Genomic DNA, 19,455 nt, shown 5'->3' on the forward strand with positions numbered 1-19,455 from the left:
ATACAGTGGTATCAAAACTGAGAAAAGAAAAGACCTTTGATGTACTTGCATATGGCACCTCAGTGAACTTTGTAAAATGTGTTTACAAATCTTTAATCATGCAGTGGTGGAATCAAAAGTCATCTGCTAAGAAGGAATCATGATTTCTACAAAGATTTTAACATTTTCTATGGACCTTGTCATCTGAGCATATCTTAAGCAACAACTATAAGTGCGAAAACAGCACATAAGGAAAAGAATGCATTGGCCGGGAATCGAACCCGGGTCAACTGCTTGGAAGGCAGCTATGCTCACCACTATACCACCAATGCTTGAGCTCTTTTCGCTTGCATATAGTGGCCAATATGGAAATCACAACAACTGTTTGAAAGATATTTATAGCCTGCGCTGTAGCACCATTGGTGGAAGATATTCAAACAAAATTGGCAAATTGCATGACATTCACAATTCAAGATTTAGGCTCATCCATACTTAAGGTTTTTATGCACCATTGAACTGACATACAGTGGTATAAAAACTGAGAAAAGAAAAGACCTTCGATTTACTTACATATGGTTCCTCAGTGAACTGTGTAAAATGTATTTACAAATCTTTAATCAGGCAGTGGTGGAATCAAAAGTCATCTGCTAAGAAGGAATCATGATTTCTACAAAGATTTTAACATTTTCTATGGACCTTGTCATCTGAGCATATCTTAAGCAACAACTATAAGTGCGAAAACAGCACATAAGGAAAAGGATGCATTGGCCGGGAATCAAACCCGGGTCAACCGCTTGGAAGGCAGTTATGCTCACCACTATACCACCAATGCTTGAGCACTTTTCAAATGCATATAGTGGCCAATATGGAAATCACAACAACTGTTTGAAAGATTTTTATAGCCTGCGCTATAGCACCATTGGTGGTAGATATTCAAACAAAATTGGCAAATTGCATGACATTCACAATTCAAGATTTAGGCTCATCCATACTTAAGGTTTTTATGCACCATTGAACTGATATACAGTGGTATCAAAACTGAGAAAAGAAAAGACCTTTGATTTACTTGCATATAGCACCTCAGTGAACTTTGTAAAATGTATTTACAAATCTTTAATCAGGCAGTGGTGGAATCAAAAGTCATCTGCTAAGAAGGAATCATGATTTCTACAAAGATTTTAACATTTTCTATGGACCTTGTCATCTGAGCATATCTTAAGCAACAACTATAAGTGCGAAAACAGCACATAAGGAAAAGGATGCATTGGCCGGGAATCGAACCCGGGTCAACTGCTTGGAAGGCAGCTATGCTCACCACTATACCACCAATGATTGAGCACTTTTCAAATGCATATAGTGGCCAATATGGAAATCACAACAACTGTTTGAAAGATTTTTATAGCCTGCGCTGTAGCACCATTGGTGGTAGATATTCAAACAAAATTGGCAAATTTCATGACATTCACAATTCAAGATTTAGGCTCATCCATACTTAAGGTTTTTATGCACCATTGAACTGATATACAGTGGTATCAAAACTGAGAAAAGAAAAGACCTTTGATGTACTTGCATATGTCACCTCAGTGAACTTTGTAAAATGTGTTTACAAATCTTTAATCATGCAGTGGTGGAATCAAAAGTCATCTGCTAAGAAGGAATCATGATTTCTACAAAGATTTTAACATTTTCTATGGACCTTGTCATCTGAGCATATCTTAAGCAACAACTATAAGTGCGAAAACAGCACATAAGGAAAAGGATGCATTGGCCAGGAATCGAACCCGGGTCAACTGCTTGGAAGGCAGCTATGCTCACCACTATACCACCAATGCTTGAGCACTTTTCAAATGCATATAGTGGCCAATATGGAAATCACAACAACTGTTTGAAAGATATTTATAGCCTGCGCTGTAGCACCATTGGTGGAAGATATTCAAACAAAATTGGCAAATTGCATGACATTCACAATTCAAGATTTAGGCTCATCCATACTTAAGGTTTTTATGCACCATTGAACTGACATACAGTGGTATCAAAACTGAGAAAAGAAAAGACCTTCGATTTACTTGCATATGGCACCTCAGTGAACTGTGTAAAATGTATTTACAAATCTTTAATCAGGCAGTGGTGAAATCAAAAGTCATCTGCTAAGAAGGAATCATGATTTCTACAAAGATTTTAAAATTTTCTATGGACCTTGTCATCTGAGCATATCTTAAGCAACAACTATAAGTGCGAAAACAGCACATAAGGAAAAGGATGCATTGGCCGGGAATCGAACCCGGGTCAACTGCATGGAAGGCAGTTATGCTCACCACTATACCACCAATGCTTGAGCACTTTTCAAATGCATATAGTGGCCAATATGGAAATCACAACAACTGTTTGAAAGATTTTTATAGCCTGCGCTATAGCACCATTGGTGGTAGATATTCAAACAAAATTGGCAAATTGCATGACATTCACAATTCAAGATTTAGGCTCATCCATACTTAAGGTTTTTATGCACCATTGAACTGATATACAGTGGTATCAAAACTGAGAAAAGAAAAGACCTTTGATTTACTTGCATATAGCACCTCAGTGAACTTTGTAAAATGTATTTACAAATCTTTAATCAGACAGTGGTGGAATCAAAAGTCATCTGCTAAGAAGGAATCATGATTTCTACAAAGATTTTAACATTTTCTATGGACCTTGTCATCTGAGCATATCTTAAGCAACAACTATAAGTGCGAAAACAGCACATAAGGAAAAGGATGCATTGGCCAGGAATTGAACCCGGGTCAACTGCTGGGAAGGCAGCTATGCTCACCACTATACCACCAATGCTTGAGCTCTTTTCGAATGCATATAGTGGCCAATATGGAAATCACAACAACTGTTTGAAAGATATTTATAGCCTGCGCTGTAGCACCATTGGTGGAAGATATTCAAACAAAATTGGCAAATTGCATGACATTCACAATTCAATATTTAGGCTCATCCATACTTAAGGTTTTTATGCACCATTGAACTGATATACAGTGGTATCAAAACTGAGAAAAGAAAAGACCTTTGATTTACTTGCATATGGCACCTCAGTGAACTTTGTAAAATGTATTTACAAATCTTTAATCAGGCAGTGGTGGAATCAAAAGTCATCTGCTAAGAAGGAATCATGATTTCTACAAAGATTTTAACATTTTCTATGGACCTTGTCATCTGAGCATATCTTAAGCAACAACTATAAGTGCGAAAACAGCACATAAGGAAAAGGATGCATTGGCCGGGAATCAAACCCGGGTCAACTGCTTGGAAGGCAGCTATGCTCCACACTATACCACCAATGCTTGAGCTCTTTTTGATTGCATATAGTGGCCAATATGGAAATCACAACAACTGTTTGAAAGATATTTATAGCCTGCGCTGTAGCACCATTGGTGGAAGATATTCAAACAAAATTGGCAAATTGCATGACATTCACAATTCAAGATTTAGGCTCATCCATACTTTAGGTTTTTATGCACCATTGAACTGACATACAGTGGTATCAAAACTGAGAAAAGAAAAGACCTTCGATTTACTTGCATATGGCACCTCAGTGAACTTTGTAAAATGTATTTACAAATCTTTAATCAGGCAGTGGTGGAATCAAAAGTCATCTGCTAAGAAGGAATCATGATTTCTACAAAGATTTTAACATTTTCTATGGACCTTGTCATCTGAGCATATCTTAAGCAACAACTATAAGTGCGAAAACAGCACATAAGGAAAAGGATGCATTGGCCGGGAATCGAACCCGAGTCAATTGCTTGGAAGGCAGCTATGCTCACCACTATACCACCAATGCTTGAGCGCTTTTTCAATGCATATAGTGGCCAATATGGAAATCACAACAACTGTTTGAAAGATATTTATAGCCTGCGCTGTAGCACCATTGGTGGAAGATATTCAAACAAAATTGGCAAATTGCATGACATTCACAATTCAAGGTTTAGGCTCATCCATACTTAAGGTTTTTATGCACCATTGAACTGATATACAGTGGTATCAAAACTGAGAAAAGAAAAGACCTTTGATTTACTTGCATATGGCACCTCAGTGAACTTTGTAAAATGTATTTACAAATCTTTAATCAGGCAGTGGTGGAATCAAAAGTCATCTGCTAAGAAAGAATCATGATTTCTACAAAGATTTTAACATTTTCTATGGACCTTGTCATCTGAGCATATCTTAAGCAACAACTATAAGTGCGAAAACAGCACATAAGGAAAAGAATGCATTGGCTGGGAATCGAACCCAGGTCAACTGCTTGGAAGGCAGCTTTGCTCACCACTATACCACCAATGCTTGAGCTCTTTTTGAATGCATATAGTGGCCAATATGGAAATCACAACTGTTTGAAAGATATTTATAGCCTGCGCTGTAGCACCATTGGTGGAAGATATTCAAACAAAATTGGCAAATTGCATGACATTCACAATTCAAGATTTAGGCTCATCCATACTTAAGGTTTTTATGCACCATTGAACTGATATACAGTGGTATCAAAACTTAGAAGAGAAAAGACCTTCGATTTACTTGCATATGGCACCTCAGTGAACTTTGTAAAATGTATTTACAAATCTTTAATCAGGCAGTGGTGGAATCAAAAGTCATCTGCTAAGAAGGAATCATGATTTCTAAAAGGATTTTAACATTTTCTATGGACCTTGTCATCTGAGCATATCTTAAGCAACAACTATAAGTGCGAAAACAGCACATAAGGAAAAGGATGCATTGGCTGGGAATCGAACCCGGGTCACCTGCTTGGAAGGCAGCTATGCTCACCACTATACCACCAATGCTTGAGCTCGCTTCGATTGCATATAGTGGCCAATATGGAAATCACAACAACTGTTTGAAAGATATTTATAGCCTGCGCTGTAGCACCATTGGTGGAAGATATTCAAACAAAATTGGCAAATTGCATGACATTCACAATTCAAGATTTAGGCTCATCCATACTTAAGGTTTTTATGCACCATTGATCTTACATACAGTGGTATCAAAACTGAGAAAAGAAAAGACCTTCGATTTACTTGCATATGGCACCTCAGTGAACTGTGTAAAATGTATTTACAAATCTTTAATCAGGCAGTGGTGGAATCAAAAGTCATCTGCTAAGAAGGAATCATGATTTCTACAAAGATTTTAACATTTTCTATGGACCTTGTCATCTGAGCATATCTTAAGCAACAACTATAAGTGCGAAAACAGCACATAAGGAAAAGGATGCATTGGCCAGGAATCTAACCCGGGTCAATTGCTTGGAAGGCAGCTATGCTCACCACTATACCACCAATGCTTGAGCACTTTTCAAATGCATATAGTGGCCAATATGGAAATCACAACAACTGTTTGAAAGATATTTATAGCCTGCGCTGTAGCACCATTGGTGGAAGATATTCAAACAAAATTGGCAAATTGCATGACATTCACAATTCAAGATTTAGGCTCATCCATACTTAAGGTTTTTATGCACCATTGAACTGATATACAGTGGTATCAAAACTGAGAAAAGAAAAGACCTTTGATTTACTTGCATATGGCACCTCAGTGAACTTTGTAAAATGTATTTACAAATCTTTAATCAGGCAGTGGTGGAATCAAAAGTCATCTGCTAAGAAGGAATCATGATTTCTACAAAGATTTTAACATTTTCTATGGACCTTGTCATCTGAGCATATCTTAAGCAACAACTATAAGTGCGAAAACAGCACATAAGGAAAATGATGCATTGGCCGGGAATCGAACCCGGGTCAACTGCTTGGAAGGCAGATATGCTCACCACTATACCACCAATGCTTGATCTCTTTTCGAATGCATATAGTGGCCAATATGGAAACCACAACAACTGTTTGAAAGATATTTATAGCCTGCGCTGTAGCACCATTGGTGGAAGATATTCAAACAAAATTGGCAAATTGCATGACATTCACAATTCAAGATTTAGGCTCATCCATACTTAAGGTTTTTTTGCACCATTGAACTGATATACAGTGGTATCAAAACTGAGAAAAGAAAAGACCTTTGATTTACTTGCATATGGCACCTCAGTGAACTTTGTAAAATGTATTTACAAATCTTTAATCAGGCAGTGGTGGAATCAAAAGTCATCTGCTAAGAAGGAATCATGATTTCTACAAAGATTTTAACATTTTCTATGGACCTTGTCATCTGAGCATATCTTAAGCAACAACTATAAGTGCGAAAACAGCACATAAGGAAAAGGATGCATTGGCCGGGAATCAAACCCGGGTCAATTGCTTGGAAGGCAGCTATGCTCACCACTATACCACCAATGCTTGAGCTCTTTTTGATTGCATATAGTGGCCAATATGGAAATCACAACAACTGTTTGAAAGATATTTATAGCCTGCTCTGTAGCACCATTGGTGGAAGATATTCAAACAAAATTGGCAAATTGCATGACATTCACAATTCAAGATTTAGGCTCATCCATACTTAAGGTTTTTATGCACCATTGAACTGATATACAGTGGTATCAAAACTGAGAAAAGAAAAGACCTTTGATTTACTTGCATATAGCACCTCAGTGAACTTTGTAAAATGTATTTACAAATCTTTAATCAGGCAGTGGTGGAATCAAAAGTCATCTGCTAAGAAGGAATCATGATTTCTACAAAGATTTTAACATTTTCTATGGACCTTGTCATCTGAGCATATCTTAAGCAACAACTATAAGTGCGAAAACAGCACATAAGGAAAAGGATGCATTGGCCGGGAATCAAACCCAGGTCAACTGCTTGGAAGGCAGCTATGCTCCACACTATACCACCAATGCTTGAGCTCTTTTTGATTGCATATAGTGGCCAATATGGAAATCACAACAACTGTTTGAAAGATATTTATAGCCTGCGCTGTAGCACCATTGGTGGAAGATATTCAAACAAAATTGGCAAATTGCATGACATTCACAATTCAAGATTTAGGCTCATCCATACTTAAGGTTTTTATGCACCATTGAACTGACATACAGTGGTATCAAAACTGAGAAAAGAAAAGACCTTCGATTTACTTGCATATGGCACCTCAGTGAACTTTGTAAAATGTATTTACAAATCTTTAATCAGGCAGTGGTGGAATCAAAAGTCATCTGCTAAGAAGGAATCATGATTTCTACAAAGATTTTAACATTTTCTATGGACCTTGTCATCTGAGCATAATTTAAGCAACAACTATAAGTGCGAAAACAGCACATAAGGAAAAGGATGCATTGGCCGGGAATCGAACCCGAGTCAATTGCTTGGAAGGCAGCTATGCTCACCACTATACCACCAATGCTTGAGCGCTTTTTCAATGCATATAGTGGCCAATATGGAAATCACAACAACTGTTTGAAAGATATTTATAGCCTGCGCTGTAGCACCATTGGTGGAAGATATTCAAACAAAATTGGCAAATTGCATGACATTCACAATTCAAGATTTAGGCTCATCCATACTTAAGGTTTTTATGCACCATTGAACTGATATACAGTAGTATCAAAACTGAGAAAAGAAAAGACCTTTGATGTACTTGCATATGGCACCTCAGTGAACTTTGTAAAATGTATTTACAAATCTTTAATCAGGCAGTGGTGGAATCAAAAGTCATCTGCTAAGAAGGAATCATGATTTCTACAAAGATTTTAACATTTTCTATGGACCTTGTCATCTGAGCATATCTTAAGCAACAACTATAAGTGCGAAAACAGCACATAAGGAAAAGAATGCATTGGCTGGGAATCGAACCCGGGTCAACTGTTTGGAAGGCAGCTTTGCTCACCACTATACCACCAATGCTTGAGCTCTTTTCGAATGCATATAGTGGCCAATATGGAAATCACAACAACTGTTTGAAAGATATTTATAGCCTGCGCTGTAGCACCATTGGTGGAAGATATTCAAACAAAATTGGCAAATTGCATGACATTCACAATTCAAGATTTAGGCTCATCCATACTTAAGGTTTTTATGCACCATTGAACTGATATACAGTGGTATCAAAACTTAGAAAAGAAAAGACCTTCGATTTACTTGCATATGGCACCTCAGTGAACTTTGTAAAATGTATTTACAAATCTTTAATCAGGCAGTGGTGGAATCAAAAGTCATCTGCTAAGAAGCAATCATGATTTCTAAAAGGATTTTAACATTTTCTATGGACCTTGTCATCTGAGCATATCTTAAGCAACAACTATAAGTGCGAAAACAGCACATAAGGAAAAGGATGCATTGGCCAGGAATCGAACCCAGGTCAACTGCTTGGAAGACAGCTATGCTCACCACTATACCACCAATGCTTGAGCACTTTTCAAATGCATATAGTGGCCAATATGGAAATCACAACAACTGTTTGAAAGATATTTATAGCCTGCGCTGTAGCACCATTGGTGGAAGATATTCAAACAAAATTGGCAAATTGCATGACATTCACAATTCAAGATTTAGGCTCATCCATACTTAAGGTTTTTATGCACCATTGAACTGACATACAGTGGTATCAAAACTGAGAAAAGAAAAGACCTTCGATTTACTTGCATATGGCACCTCAGTGAACTTTGTAAAATGTATTTACAAATCTTTAATCAGGCAGTGGTGGAATCAAAAGTCATCTGCTAAGAAGGAATCATGATTTCTACAAAGATTTTAACATTTTCTATGGACCTTGTCATCTGAGCATATCTTAAGCAACAACTATAAGTGCGAAAACAGCACATAAGGAAAAGGATGCATTGGCCGGGAATCGAACCCGAGTCAATTGCTTGGAAGGCAGCTATGCTCACCACTATACCACCAATGCTTGAGTGCTTTTCAATGCATATAGTGGCCAATATGGAAATCACAACAACTGTTTGAAAGATATTTATAGCCTGCGCTGTAGCACCATTGGTGGAAGATATTCAAACAAAATTGGCAAATTGCATGACATTCACAATTCATGATTTAGGCTCATCCATACTTAAGGTTTTTATGCACCATTGAACTGATATACAGTGGTATCAAAACTGAGAAAAGAAAAGACCTTTGATGTACTTGCATATGGCACCTCAGTGAACTTTGTAAAATGTATTTACAAATCTTTAATCAGGCAGTGGTGGAATCAAAAGTCATCTGCTAAGAAGGAATCATGATTTCTACAAAGATTTTAACATTTTCTATGGACCTTGTCATCTGAGCATATCTTAAGCAACAACTATAAGTGCGAAAACAGCACATAAGGAAAAGAATGCATTGGCTGGGAATCGAACCCGGGTCAACTGCTTGGAAGGCAGCTTTGCTCACCACTATACCACCAATGCTTGAGCTCTTTTCGAATGCATATAGTGGCCAATATGGAAATCACAACAACTGCTTGAAAGATATTTATAGCCTGCGCTGTAGCACCATTGGTGGAAGATATTCAAACAAAATTGGCAAATTGCATGACATTCACAATTCAAGATTTAGGCTCATCCATACTTAAGGTTTTTATGAACCATTGAACTGATATACAGTGGTATCAAAACTTAGAAAAGAAAAGACCTTCGATTTACTTGCATATGGCACCTCAGTGAACTTTGTAAAATGTATTTACAAATCTTTAATCAGGCAGTGGTGGAATCAAAAGTCATCTGCTAAGAAGCAATCATGATTTCTAAAAGGATTTTAACATTTTCTATGGACCTTGTCATCTGAGCATATCTTAAGCAACAACTATAAGTGCGAAAACAGCACATAAGGAAAAGGATGCATTGGCCAGGAATCGAACCCGGGTCAACTGCTTGGAAGGCAGCTATGCTCACCACTATACCACCAATGCTTGAGCACTTTTCAAATGCATATAGTGGCCAATATGGAAATCACAAAAACTGTTTGAAAGATATTTATAGCCTGCGCTGTAGCACCATTGGTGGAAGATATTCAAACAAAATTGGCAAATTGCATGACATTCACAATTCAAGATTTAGGCTCATCCATACTTAAGGTTTTTATGCACCATTGAACTGATATACAGTGGTATCAAAACTGAGAAAAGAAAAGACCTTTGATTTACTTGCATATGGCACCTCAGTGAACTTTGTAAAATGTATTTACAAATCTTTAATCAGGCAGTGGTGGAATCAAAAGTCATCTCCTAAGAAGGAATCATGATTTCTACAAAGATTTTAACATTTTCTATGGACCTTGTCATCTGAGCATATCTTAAGCAACAACTATAAGTGCGAAAACAGCACATAAGGAAAAGGATGCATTGGCCGGGAATCGAACCCGGGTCAACTGCTTGGAAGGCAGCTATGCTCACCACTATACCACCAATGCTTGAGCTCTTTTCGCTTGCATATAGTGGCCAATATGGAAATCACAACAACTGTTTGAAAGATATTTATAGCCTGCGCTGTAGCACCATTGGTGGAAGATATTAAAACAAAATTGGCAAATTGCATGACATTCACAATTCAAGATTTAGGCTCATCCATACTTAAGGTTTTTATGCACCATTGAACTGACATACAGTGGTATCAAAACTGAGAAAAGAAAAGACCTTCGATTTACTTACATATGGCACCTCAGTGAACTGTGTAAAATGTATTTACAAATCTTTAATCAGGCAGTGGTGGAATCAAAAGTCATCTGCTAAGAAGGAATCATGATTTCTACAAAGATTTTAACATTTTCTATGGACCTTGTCATCTGAGCATATCTTAAGCAACAACTATAAGTGCGAAAACAGCACATAAGGAAAAGGATGCATTGGCCGGGAATCGAACCCGGGTCAACCGCTTGGAAGGCAGTTATGCTCACCACTATACCACCAATGCTTGAGCACTTTTCAAATGCATATAGTGGCCAATATGGAAATCACAACAACTGTTTGAAAGATTTTTATAGCCTGCGCTATAGCACCATTGGTGGTAGATATTCAAACAAAATTGGCAAATTGCATGACATTCACAATTCAAGATTTAGGCTCATCCATACTTAAGGTTTTTATGCACCATTGAACTGATATACAGTGGTATCAAAACTGAGAAAAGAAAAGACCTTTGATTTACTTGCATATAGCACCTCAGTGAACTTTGTAAAATGTATTTACAAATCTTTAATCAGGCAGTGGTGGAATCAAAAGTCATCTGCTAAGAAGGAATCATGATTTCTACAAAGATTTTAACATTTTCTATGGACCTTGTCATCTGAGCATATCTTAAGCAACAACTATAAGTGCGAAAACAGCACATAAGGAAAAGGATGCATTGGCCGGGAATTGAACCCGGGTCAACTGCTTGGAAGGCAGCTATGCTCACCACTATACCACCAATGATTGAGCACTTTTCAAATGCATATAGTGGCCAATATGGAAATCACAACAACTGTTTGAAAGATTTTTATAGCCTGCGCTGTAGCACCATTGGTGGTAGATATTCAAACAAAATTGGCAAATTGCATGACATTCACAATTCAAGATTTAGGCTCATCCATACTTAAGGTTTTTATGCACCATTGAACTGACATACAGTGGTATCAAAACTGAGAAAAGAAAAGACATTCGATTTACTTGCATATGGCACCTCAGTGAACTTTGTAAAATGTATTTACAAATCTTTAATCAGGCAGTGGTGGAATCAAAAGTCATCTGCTAAGAAGGAATCATGATTTCTACAAAGATTTTAACATTTTCTATGGACCTTGTCATCTGAGCATATCTTAAGCAACAACTATAAGTGCGAAAACAGCACATAAGGAAAAGGATGCATTGGCCAGGAATCGAACCCGGGTCAACTGCTTGGAAGGCAGCTATGCTCACCACTATACCACCAATGCTTGAGCACTTTTCAAATGCATATAGTGGCCAATATGGAAATCACAACAACTGTTTGAAAGATATTTATAGCCTGCGCTGTAGCACCATTGGTGGAAGATATTCAAACAAAATTGGCAAATTGCATGACATTCACAATTCAAGATTTAGGCTCATCCATACTTAAGGTTTTTATGCACCATTGAACTGATATACAGTGGTATCAAAACTGAGAAAAGAAAAGACCTTTGATTTACTTGCATATAGCACCTCAGTGAACTTTGTAAAATGTATTTACAAATCTTTAATCAGGCAGTGGTGGAATCAAAAGTCATCTGCTAAGAAGGAATCATGATTTCTACAAAGATTTTAACATTTTCTATGGACCTTGTCATCTGAGCATATCTTAAGCAACAACTATAAGTGCGAAAACAGCACATAAGGAAAAGGATGCATTGGCCGGGAATCGAACCCAGGTCAACTGCTTGGAAGGCAGCTATGCTCACCAATATACCACCAATGATTGAGCACTTTTCAAATGCATATAGTGGCCAATATGGAAATCACAACAACTGTTTGAAAGATTTTTATAGCCTGCGCTGTAGCACCATTGGTGGTAGATATTCAAACAAAATTGGCAAATTGCATGACATTCACAATTCAAGATTTAGGCTCATCCATACTTAAGGTTTTTATGCACCATTGAACTGATATACAGTGGTATCAAAACTGAGAAAAGAAAAGACCTTTGATTTACTTGCATATGGCACCTCAGTGAACTTTGTAAAATGTGTTTACAAATCTTTAATCAGGCAGTGGTGGAATCAAAAGTCATCTGCTAAGAAGGAATCATGATTTCTACAAAGATTTTAACATTTTCTATGGACCTTGTCATCTGAGCATATCTTAAGCAACAACTATAAGTGCGAAAACAGCACATAAGGAAAAGGATGCATTGGCCGGGAATCGAACCCGGGTTAACTGCTTGGAAGGCAGCTATGCTCACCACTATACCACCAATGCTTGATCTCTTTTCGAATGCATATAGTGGCCAATATGGAAATCACAACAACTGTTTGAAAGATATTTATAGCCTGCGCTGTAGCACCATTGGTGGAAGATATTCAAACAAAATTGGCAAATTGCATGACATTCACAATTCAAGATTTAGGCTCATCCATACTTAAGGTTTTTTTGCACTATTGAACTGATATACAGTGGTATCAAAACTGAGAAAAGAAAAGACCTTTGATTTACTTGCATATGGCACCTCAGTGAACTTTGTAAAATGTATTTACAAATCTTTAATCAGGCAGTGGTGGAATCAAAAGTCATCTGCTAAGAAGGAATCATGATTTCTACAAAGATTTTAACATTTTCTATGGACCTTGTCATCTGAGCATATCTTAAGCAACAACTATAAGTGCGAAAACAGCACATAAGGAAAAGGATGCATTGGCCGGGAATCGAACCCGGGTCAATTGCTTGGAAGGCAGCTATGCTCACCACTATACCACCAATGCTTGAGCTCTTTTTGATTGCATATAGTGGCCAATATGGAAATCACAACAACTGTTTGAAAGATATTTATAGCCTGCTCTGTAGCACCATTGGTGGAAGATATTCAAACAAAATTGGCAAATTGCATGACATTCACAATTCAAGATTTAGGCTCATCCGTACTTAAGGTTTTTATGCACCATTGAACTGATATACAGTGGTATCAAAACTTAGAAAAGAAAAGACCTTCGATTTACTTGCATATGGCACCTCAGTGAACTTTGTAAAATGTATTTACAAATCTTTAATCAGGCAGTGGTGGAATCAAAAGTCATCTGCTAAGAAGGAATCATGATTTCTAAAAGGATTTTAACATTTTCTATGGACCTTGTCATCTGAGCATATCTTAAGCAACAACTATAAGTGCGAAAACAGCACATAAGGAAAAGGATGCATTGGCTGGGAATCGAACCCGGGTCACCTGCTTGGAAGGCAGCTATGCTCACCACTATACCACCAATGCTTGAGCTCGTTTCGATTGCATATAGTGGCCAATATGGAAATCACAACAACTGTTTGAAAGATATTTATAGCCTGCGCTGTAGCACCATTGGTGGAAGATATTCAAACAAAATTGGCAAATTGCATGACATTCACAATTCAAGATTTAGGCTCATCCATACTTAAGGTTTTTATGCACCATTGAACTGATATACAGTGGTATCAAAACTGAGAAAAGAAAAGACCTTTGATTTACTTGCATATAGCACCTCAGTGAACTTTGTAAAATGTATTTACAAATCTTTAATCAGGCAGTGGTGGAATCAAAAGTCATCTGCTAAGAAGGAATCATGATTTCTACAAAGATTTTAACATTTTCTATGGACCTTGTCATCTGAGCATATCTTAAGCAACAACTATAAGTGCGAAAACAGCACATAAGGAAAAGGATGCATTGGCCGGGAATCGAACCCGGGTAAATTGCTTGGAAGGCAGCTATGCTCACCACTATACCACCAATGCTTGAGCTCTTTTTGGTTGCATATAGTGGCCAATATGGAAATCACAACAACTGTTTGAAAGATATTTATAGCCTGCTCTGTAGCACCATTGGTGGAAGATATTCAAACAAAATTGGCAAATTGCATGACATTCACAATTCAAGATTTAGGCTCATCCGTACTTAAGGTTTTTATGCACCATTGAACTGACATACAGTGGTATCAAAACTGAGAAAAGAAAAGACATTCGATTTACTTGCATATGGCACCTCAGTGAACTTTGTAAAATGTATTTACAAATCTTTAATCAGGCAGTGGTGGAATCAAAAGTCATCTGCTAAGAAGGAATCATGATTTCTACAAAGATTTTAAAATTTTCTATGGACCTTGTCATCTGAGCATATCTTAAGCAACAACTATAAGTGCGAAAACAGCACATAAGGAAAAGGATGCATTAGCCAGGAATCGAACCCGGGTCAACTGCTTGGAAGGCAGCTATGCTCACCACTATACCACCAATGCTTGAGCTCTTTTCGCTTGCATATAGTGGCCAATATGGAAATCACAACAACTGTTTGAAAGATATTTATAGCCTGCGCTGTAGCACCATTGGTGGAAGATATTCAAACAAAATTGGCAAATTGCATGACATTCACAATTCAAGATTTAGGCTCATCCATACTTAAGGTTTTTATGCACCATTGAACTGACATACAGTGGTATCAAAACTGAGAAAAGAAAAGACCTTCGATTTACTTGCATATGGCACCTCAGTGAACTGTGTAAAATGTATTTACAAATCTTTAATCAGGCAGTGGTGGAATCAAAAGTCATCTGCTAAGAAGGAATCATGATTTCTACAAAGATTTTAAAATTTTCTATGGACCTTGTCATCTGAGCATATCTTAAGCAACAACTATAAGTGCGAAAACAGCACATAAGGAAAAAGATGCATTGGCCGGGAATCGAACCCGGGTCAACTGCTTGGAAGGCAGTTATGCTCACCACTATACCACCAATGCTTGAGCACTTTTCAAATGCATATAGTGGCCAATATGGAAATCACAACAACTGTTTGAAAGATTTTTATAGCCTGCGCTATAGCACCATTGGTGGTAGATATTCAAACAAAATTGGCAAATTGCATGACATTCACAATTCAAGATTTAGGCTCATCCATACTTAAGGTTTTTATGCACCATTGAACTGATATACAGTGGTATCAAAACTGAGAAAAGAAAAGACCTTTGATTTACTTGCATATAGCACCTCAGTGAACTTTGTAAAATGTATTTACAAATCTTTAATCAGGCAGTGGTGGAATCAAAAGTCATCTGCTAAGAAGGAATCATGATTTCTACAAAGATTTTAACATTTTCTATGGACCTTGTCATCTGAGCATATCTTAAGCAACAACTATAAGTGCGAAAACAGCACATAAGGAAAAGAATGCATTGGCTGGGAATCAAACCCGGGTCAACTGCTTGGAAGGCAGCTTTGCTCACCACTATACCACCAATGCTTGAGCTCTTTTTGAATGCATATAGTGGCCAATATGGAAATCACAACAACTGTTTGAAAGATATTTATAGCCTGCGCTGTAGCACCATTGGTGGAAGATATTCAAACAAAATTGGCAAATTGCATGACATTCACAATTCAAGATTTAGGCTCATCCATACTTAAGGTTTTTATGCACCATTGAACTGATATACAGTGGTATCAAAACTGAGAAAAGAAAAGACCTTTGATTTACTTGCATATGGCACCTTAGTGAACTTTGTAAAATGTATTTACAAATCTTTAATCAGGCAGTGGTGGAATCAAAAGTCATCTGCTAAGAAGGAATCATGATTTCTACAAAGATTTTAACATTTTCTATGGACCTTGTCATCTGAGCATATCTTAAGCAACAACTATAAGTGCGAAAACAGCACATAAGGAAAAAGGATGCATTGGCCGGGAATCGAACCCGGGTCAACTGCTTGGAAGGCTGCTATGCTCCACACTATACCACCAATGCTTGAGCTCTTTTTGATTGCATATAGTGGCCAATATGGAAATCACAACAACTGTTTGAAAGATATTTATAGCCTGCGCTGTAGCACCATTGGTGGAAGATATTCAAACAAAATTGGCAAATTGCATGACATTCACAATTCAAGATTTAGGCTCATCCATACTTAAGGTTTTTATGCACCATTGAACTGACATACAGTGGTATCAAAACTGAGAAAAGAAAAGACCTTCGATTTACTTGCATATGGCACCTCAGTGAACTTTGTAAAATGTATTTACAAATCTTTAATCAGGCAGTGGTGGAATCAAAAGTCATCTGCTAAGAAGGAATCATGATTTCTACAAAGATTTTAACATTTTCTATGGACCTTGTCATCTGAGCATATCTTAAGCAACAACTATAAGTGCGAAAACAGCACATAAGGAAAAGGATGCATTGGCCGGGAATCGAACCCGAGTCAATTGCTTGGAAGGCAGCTATGCTCACCACTATACCACCAATGCATGAGCGCTTTTTCAATGCATATAGTGGCCAATATGGAAATCACAACAACTGTTTGAAAGATATTTATAGCCTGCGCTGTAGCACCATTGGTGGAAGATATTCAAACAAAATTGGCAAATTGCATGACATTCACAATTCAAGATTTAGGCTCATCCATACTTAAGGTTTTTATGCACCATTGAACTGATATACAGTGGTATCAAAACTGAGAAAAGAAAAGACCTTTGATTTACTTGCATATGGCACCTCAGTGAACTTTGTAAAATGTATTTACAAATCTTTAATCAGGCAGTGGTGGAATCAAAAGTCATCTGCTAAGAAGGAATCATGATTTCTACAAAGATTTTAACATTTTCTATGGACCTTGTCATCTGAGCATATCTTAAGCAACAACTATAAGTGTGAAAACAGCACATAAGGAAAAGAATGCATTGGCTGGGAATCGAACCCGGGTCAACTGCTTGGAAGGCAGCTTTGCTCACCACTATACCACCAATGCTTGAGCTCTTTTCGAATGCATATAGTGGCCAATATGGAAATCACAACAACTGTTTGAAAGATATTTATAGCCTGCGCTGTAGCACCATTGGTGGAAGATATTCAAACAAAATTGGCAAATTGCATGACATTCACAATTCAAGATTTAGGCTCATCCATACTTAAGGTTTTTATGCACCATTGAACTGATATACAGTGGTATCAAAACTTAGAAAAGAAAAGACCTTCGATTTACTTGCATATGGCACCTCAGTGAACTTTGTAAAATGTATTTACAAATCTTTAATCAGGCAGTGGTGGAATCAAAAGTCATCTGCTAAGAAGGAATCATGATTTCTAAAAGGATTTTAACATTTTCTATGGACCTTGTCATCTGAGCATATCTTAAGCAACAACTATAAGTGCGAAAACAGCACATAAGGAAAAGGATGCATTGGCCGGGAATCGAACCCGGGTCAACTGCTTGGAAGGCAGCTATGCTCACCACTATACCACCAATGCTTGAGCACTTCTCAAATGCATATAGTGGCCAATATGGAAATCACAACAACTGTTTGAAAGATTTTTATAGCCTGCGCTGTAGCACCATTGGTGGTAGATATTCAAACAAAATTGGCAAATTGCATGACATTCACAATTCAAGATTTAGACTCATCCATACTTAAGGTTTTTATGCACCATTGAACTGATATACAGTGGTATCAAAACTGAGAAAAGAAAAGACCTTTGATTTACTTGCATATAGCACCTCAGTGAATTTTGTAAAATGTATTTACAAATCTTTAATCAGGCAGTGGTGGAATCAAAAGTCATCTGCTAAGAAGGAATCATGATTTCTACAAAGATTTTAACATTTTCTATGGACCTTGTCATCTGAGCATATCTTAAGCAACAACTATAAGTGCGAAAACAGCACATAAGGAAAAGGATGCATTGGCCGGGAATCAAACCCAGGTCAACTGCTTTGAAGGCAGCTATGCTCACCACTATACCACCAACGCTTGAGCACTTTTCAAATGCATATAGTGGCCAATATGGAAATCACAACTGTTTGAAAGATTTTTATAGCCTGCGCTGTAGCACCATTGGTGGTAGATATTCAAACAAAATTGGCAAATTGCATGACATTCACAATTCAAGATTTAGGCTCATCCATACTTAAGGTTTTTATGCACCATTGAACTGATATACAGTGGTATCAAAACTGAGAAAAGAAAAGACCTTTGATTTACTTGCATATGGCACCTCAGTGAACTTTGTAAAATGTATTTACAAATCTTTAATCAGGCAGTGGTGGAATCAAAAGTCATCTGCTAAGAAGGAATCATGATTTCTACAAAGATTTTAACATTTTCTATGGACCTTGTCATCTGAGCATATCTTAAGCAACAACTATAAGTGCGAAAACAGCACATAAGGAAAAGAATGCATTGGCCGGGAATCGTACCCGGGTCAACTGCTTGGAAGGCAGCTATGCTCACCACTATACCACCAATGCTTGAGCTCTTTTCGAATGCATATAGTGGCCAATATGGAAATCACAACAACTGTTTGAAAGATATTTATAGCCTGCGCTGTAGCACCATTGGTGGAAGATATTCAAACAAAATTGGCAAATTGCATGACATTCACAATTCAAGATTTAGGCTCATCCATACTTAAGGTTTTTATGCACCATTGAACTGACATACAGTGGTATCAAAACTTAGAAAAGAAAAGACCTTCGATTTACTTACATATGGCACCTCAGTGAATTTTGTAAAATGTATTTACAAATCTTTAATCAGGCAGTGGTGGAATCAAAAGTCATCTGCTAAGAAGGAATCATGATTTCTACAAAGATTTTAACCTTTTCTATGGACCTTGTCATCTGAGCATATCTTAAGCAACAACTATAAGTGCGAAAACAGCACATAAGGAAAAGGATACATTGGCTGGGAATCGAACCCGGATCACCTGCTTGGAAGGCAGTTATGCTCACCACTATACCACCAATGCTTGAGCTCGTTTCGATTGCATATAGTGGCCAATATGGAAATCACAACAACTGTTTGAAAGATATTTATAGCCTGCGCTGTAGCACCATTGGTGGAAGATATTCAAACAAAATTGGCAAATTGCATGACATTCACAATTCAAGATTTAGGC

The 19,455-nt window shown here is 37.4% G+C and overlaps 18 non-coding genes across 18 annotated transcripts; all 18 read right to left on the reverse strand.

The window, feature by feature from the left end:
* Nucleotides 1–239: 239 nt before the first annotated feature.
* TRNAG-UCC (transfer RNA glycine (anticodon UCC)) lies at nucleotides 240–311 on the reverse strand. The gene has a single exon. It is a non-coding gene; the product is annotated as a tRNA-Gly (tRNA).
* A 428-nt stretch (nucleotides 312–739) lies between these two features.
* TRNAG-UCC (transfer RNA glycine (anticodon UCC)) lies at nucleotides 740–811 on the reverse strand. The gene has a single exon. It is a non-coding gene; the product is annotated as a tRNA-Gly (tRNA).
* Nucleotides 812–1,239: 428 nt separating this feature from the next.
* Nucleotides 1,240–1,311, reverse strand: TRNAG-UCC (transfer RNA glycine (anticodon UCC)). Its single transcript has one exon. It is a non-coding gene; the product is annotated as a tRNA-Gly (tRNA).
* Nucleotides 1,312–1,739: 428 nt separating this feature from the next.
* TRNAG-UCC (transfer RNA glycine (anticodon UCC)) lies at nucleotides 1,740–1,811 on the reverse strand. Its single transcript has one exon. It is a non-coding gene; the product is annotated as a tRNA-Gly (tRNA).
* A 428-nt stretch (nucleotides 1,812–2,239) lies between these two features.
* On the reverse strand, nucleotides 2,240–2,311 carry TRNAG-UCC (transfer RNA glycine (anticodon UCC)). Its single transcript has one exon. It is a non-coding gene; the product is annotated as a tRNA-Gly (tRNA).
* Nucleotides 2,312–4,239: 1,928 nt separating this feature from the next.
* TRNAG-UCC (transfer RNA glycine (anticodon UCC)) lies at nucleotides 4,240–4,311 on the reverse strand. The gene has a single exon. It is a non-coding gene; the product is annotated as a tRNA-Gly (tRNA).
* A 1,425-nt stretch (nucleotides 4,312–5,736) lies between these two features.
* TRNAG-UCC (transfer RNA glycine (anticodon UCC)) lies at nucleotides 5,737–5,808 on the reverse strand. The gene has a single exon. It is a non-coding gene; the product is annotated as a tRNA-Gly (tRNA).
* A 3,927-nt stretch (nucleotides 5,809–9,735) lies between these two features.
* On the reverse strand, nucleotides 9,736–9,807 carry TRNAG-UCC (transfer RNA glycine (anticodon UCC)). The gene has a single exon. It is a non-coding gene; the product is annotated as a tRNA-Gly (tRNA).
* Nucleotides 9,808–10,235: 428 nt separating this feature from the next.
* Nucleotides 10,236–10,307, reverse strand: TRNAG-UCC (transfer RNA glycine (anticodon UCC)). The gene has a single exon. It is a non-coding gene; the product is annotated as a tRNA-Gly (tRNA).
* Nucleotides 10,308–10,735: 428 nt separating this feature from the next.
* TRNAG-UCC (transfer RNA glycine (anticodon UCC)) lies at nucleotides 10,736–10,807 on the reverse strand. The gene has a single exon. It is a non-coding gene; the product is annotated as a tRNA-Gly (tRNA).
* A 428-nt stretch (nucleotides 10,808–11,235) lies between these two features.
* On the reverse strand, nucleotides 11,236–11,307 carry TRNAG-UCC (transfer RNA glycine (anticodon UCC)). The gene has a single exon. It is a non-coding gene; the product is annotated as a tRNA-Gly (tRNA).
* Nucleotides 11,308–11,735: 428 nt separating this feature from the next.
* Nucleotides 11,736–11,807, reverse strand: TRNAG-UCC (transfer RNA glycine (anticodon UCC)). Its single transcript has one exon. It is a non-coding gene; the product is annotated as a tRNA-Gly (tRNA).
* Nucleotides 11,808–12,735: 928 nt separating this feature from the next.
* On the reverse strand, nucleotides 12,736–12,807 carry TRNAG-UCC (transfer RNA glycine (anticodon UCC)). The gene has a single exon. It is a non-coding gene; the product is annotated as a tRNA-Gly (tRNA).
* A 428-nt stretch (nucleotides 12,808–13,235) lies between these two features.
* Nucleotides 13,236–13,307, reverse strand: TRNAG-UCC (transfer RNA glycine (anticodon UCC)). The gene has a single exon. It is a non-coding gene; the product is annotated as a tRNA-Gly (tRNA).
* A 1,428-nt stretch (nucleotides 13,308–14,735) lies between these two features.
* On the reverse strand, nucleotides 14,736–14,807 carry TRNAG-UCC (transfer RNA glycine (anticodon UCC)). Its single transcript has one exon. It is a non-coding gene; the product is annotated as a tRNA-Gly (tRNA).
* Nucleotides 14,808–15,235: 428 nt separating this feature from the next.
* Nucleotides 15,236–15,307, reverse strand: TRNAG-UCC (transfer RNA glycine (anticodon UCC)). Its single transcript has one exon. It is a non-coding gene; the product is annotated as a tRNA-Gly (tRNA).
* Nucleotides 15,308–17,736: 2,429 nt separating this feature from the next.
* TRNAG-UCC (transfer RNA glycine (anticodon UCC)) lies at nucleotides 17,737–17,808 on the reverse strand. Its single transcript has one exon. It is a non-coding gene; the product is annotated as a tRNA-Gly (tRNA).
* A 925-nt stretch (nucleotides 17,809–18,733) lies between these two features.
* Nucleotides 18,734–18,805, reverse strand: TRNAG-UCC (transfer RNA glycine (anticodon UCC)). Its single transcript has one exon. It is a non-coding gene; the product is annotated as a tRNA-Gly (tRNA).
* Between the last annotated feature and the right edge of the window lie 650 nt (nucleotides 18,806–19,455).

The sequence above is a fragment of the Pseudophryne corroboree genome, chromosome 4 (assembly GCF_028390025.1).
Source record: "Pseudophryne corroboree isolate aPseCor3 chromosome 4, aPseCor3.hap2, whole genome shotgun sequence".
In the NCBI taxonomy this organism is placed as follows: Eukaryota; Metazoa; Chordata; class Amphibia; order Anura; family Myobatrachidae; genus Pseudophryne; species Pseudophryne corroboree.